Below are 3,830 nucleotides of genomic sequence, written 5' to 3' on the forward strand. Positions count from 1 at the left end.
AATTTATAGGTTTTTTTAATAAAATGCAAAGCCCTTTGAGAAGCAGCAGCAATTGCAGCATCCTCCTAAGGCAACCATCCCTCCCCTGCGCGCGGGGCAGCCCTAGCAGTTTTTCAGCACGGTTTTTCAGTTTTTCGGCATGGATGCATCCACGAGGGACCGGGGGGCACCTGGCACCGCTGACCCAAGCAGGGAGGCAGGAAACACCGCGGTGGCCGGCAGGAAGCCCTGGTGCTGCCGGAGGAGCATCACCGAACCCCGGAGGAAGCACTGGAGCCGAGCCCCCCGCCCCAGCGTGCTCTTTAACCCTCTTTTTCAAAAAACAGTGAAAATAAAACAACACACAAACAGCAAGCCCTTTTCCAGGGGAGCCCGCGCGTGTCGGGAGATATCCCGGAGCAGAGGCTGCATGGGAACCGGGCTCCTGTTGTTCCAGGTGATGCCAGAAGGAAGCAGCTTGGCTTATTAAAAAAACTTAATAAAACAAAAAGGAAAGGTAAGAAGTAACATACTAAGTCGTGGTTTATTTGAAACGCATCATTCGCCCGCCAAGCTGCAAGGGTGAAATAAGGCAAGGAAGCAACACGACCCAAAATGCCTTAAACCAACACAAAAGCGCTTTGCAATGGGGAGGAAAAGGCTCTGGAAAGCCAACTTTGCAGCAGACAGCTCTGATTTTACAAGCCTTGGTTGTGTTGTTATTATTTTTAAACAAGAAAAGCAACCTCCCTCCATTCTCACAGGCTCTGGGCTCCTCAGAGAGCCAGTGTCAACAGCCAAAAATATAACTAAATAAGCAGCGTTTCCTAGAAAGTACAGAGGTATTTCTCAATCAGGCCGAGATCGGTGATACCAATCCCCTGCATGCCCTGTGCTCCACCACCGGCATCTGCCAGGGAGTAGAGGGAAGCATCAGTGGGATGCCTTCCCCCAAATCCAAGCAGCAGTGCCAGGATAACGAGGACCCGGCATTTCACACCCCCTCCCCAACACGCTCCTGCCTTTTGGCAGAAAACCAAGCGCCACATCCCCATCCTCCACATGACCAACCCGCCTGTAGTTACTTGATTTAAAAGTCCTTACCCTGAAGTCAGGGAAAGCTGTTTGAGACAGGGAGCAGGGTGAGAAAAAGAAGGCATCCAGGCATGTCACTCCAGAAATGTGGGTGCGACTCTGCACCCTGCCATGGAGGCAGCTACCGATGGGGAGGATGCTGGTACCTGTTGGGAGGTACCGGGAGTGGTAACCAGGCTGCAGCCCCCTCTCCCAAACCTGGTTTACAGTGAATTATTAATCAGCAGCGTCAAACCTTCCTCGCTAAGCAAAGCCTGGGCAATGCACAGAAGGAATTAAGATATAAACATGAGTGTCTCATTAGCAGGATACAAAACAGACTTGGCTTTTTTGGCTGAGCCACCTTGACTTTGCACAGAGCCCACCTGTAATGGCTAACAGTAGCCCAGGTGCAGGATGCCCTTTGGATGAGCAGCTACCGCATGTACCCTCTCCCCTCCAAAAAACTCCTTTACTGCCCTTTTTAAAGACCCCCGCCAGGTCCCCTCGCACATCACACCGGTCCCTGGGGTGCTGCTTCACAGGGCCAAGAGGCGAGAGGCGGTTCATGGACACGCAGGAGGTGCTCAGGCTGCCTGATGTTTAAGTGCAGGGTTTTATCAATGAGCATCAATGGAAAGAGGAACAAAGCCCTAATTTGCAAGCGCCAGCGCTGCCGGTTGTGCCGTCAGCTCGCTGCCAGCGGTTTCAAGGTCTGCGAGCATGCTTACTGAAGAGTTTCCTTTCAACAGTGCAAAGAAAAAAAAGCCATAAAGGATGGAGATAAAGGCCGGGGGCATCTCCAAAGAGATGACCGTCCTGCAGAGGAGCTTTCCTCCAACACCAAATACTCCCCGACTCACCAGGAAGCACCACGGCCCCACGCCCAAATCCACTCCGCCAAATTTTTCACCCTGTGCTATTTCCACCTCCTCCCCGCAGGAGGTTTTGCGGCGTGACCCCGCACCGGCTGGCAGCAGGGGGGGTCCCTGAGGGTGGGGACCCCAGGGTGGCACCCACGGCGCAGCACCCCACTCCCAACCCCAGGAGGCTCAGCGCCACGAGAAGCCCGGCCAGGGCGTTTCGGGAAGGCGAGGGCTATGATTTTGTGCTATTCATAGCTAACCACCGGCTCCCCTCCCGACAGGGAAGGCTGGCAGAGCAACGGGACGGCTCCATTTACACGGGGCTGCTTTTCAAAGCCGGGCTGCTGCAGACCACACCTTTTGCAACACAAGCAGCACCTTATGCGCACCCGCCATCGCGCGTGCCTTTGCACACTTGGTGGTTTTGCATGCGGTAGCGTGCGGAGCTCGCTCTCCTGGATTCTCTTCTCCCTCACCCTACTCTTAAATAAAGCAAAATCAGGCAAATCCCGGGGTGTATTTGCTCAAAACAGAGACCTGCCGGTTATTTTTAGGCTCCGTGTCATTCGTGCAAAGACATAATCACTTCCTGCCTTCCAGGAAGGAAATGTCCCACCACTGCTGCCTGCATGCCTGCCTGCCTGCTCCCTCCCCAGGCAAAGCCTGCATGCTTCCAGCACGGCCACCCCAAAACCGGCTGCCCCCCCCATCCAGGGGGGGGTTAACAACCAGGACACAGCTTGGGATGTCACGAGTGCCACAGTCCCAAGCGCTGCAGGGAGAAGAGGTGGTGTTCACCCCCCCAGCACTAACAGGAGTGATGCACCGGGGAAATGGTGGAGGAAGGGGTCCGGAAAAGTCCGGCAGCCATAGGAAATGCAGCCTGGACACAGTTTCTGGAAGTTTTCAGCCCCGACAGCTACAGATGCTGAGCAGGAGCTCAGCGAGAGCAAGCAGCCCGTCCTCCTAGGACATCCTCCGCATCCCAGCTCTGCCTGGGTGACACAGCAGTAAGGGTGACCCCGTCCTACACAGGGGCAGGAGCCCACCAGGCTCTGCGACGTACCCCGCATGTACGTGCCAGTGGAAAACCCATCGTTGAGTGATCCCAGCTTTTCTGCACCTCCTGTGATCCCCAAATGAGAGGTTGCGGAGCCCAACCCCAGACCGGGATGCTCCCTGAGCAGGAAAGGGACTGCGGTTACATCCACTCCTCTTCCTCCTCCATCTTCATCCTCCAGCAGGGAGCCATCCCACAGCTCCCGGTTTCAGAGCCTGCTCCCCAGACAGCTTTTGGGGGTGTAAGGGAAGCAGACAAGAGATGCAAACCCCAAAACTCACTTTGGGGCACTCCGGCCACAGCGGGCACGGCCGGCACCGGCAGACAGCCGTGCCAGGCCCCCTGCCTGGGTCAGCCTCCTGCAGGGCTGGCTTCCAGGCACCAAGAGGGAGAGAAAAGCCCCTTTTAAATAGGAAAGGGGACTGCAAAGGCACAAGAGCTGGGAGGATGCCGCGGGGTGGATGCTGGGCCTCAAAACTAGTTATCCATCTATTTTCTAGAGGTTTGAAGCACAGCGCTGGCTATGGATAAACCCTCCTTGCTGGGGTTTGGGCACCTCATGGCCACGCTGTGGGGTTTGTGTTCCTGGGGCAAAACATAGCTTCCTCCCACCGCCCCCTGCCTTGGCTCTGGGGCAAGGGGACCCCTGCCCAACAAGCACCCCGGGCCCCGCGGGAGGAAGGCTGCTCCCAGCAGCGGCACCTGCCTCCCTCTCCCGATGGGGGAGATGGCAGCAAACCCCCCAGCGTGGCGCTGGAAGGGTGCCGCTCGGCTCCAATTCGGTACCCCACGGCTGAGCCTGCCCCCTCCCTCCCCTTCACCACGCACCCGGCTTTGAAATGACACCACCC

The sequence above is a fragment of the Aptenodytes forsteri genome, unplaced genomic scaffold (assembly GCF_000699145.1).
Source record: "Aptenodytes forsteri isolate BGI_AS27 unplaced genomic scaffold, ASM69914v1 Scaffold349, whole genome shotgun sequence".
Lineage (NCBI taxonomy): Eukaryota > Metazoa > Chordata > Aves > Sphenisciformes > Spheniscidae > Aptenodytes > Aptenodytes forsteri.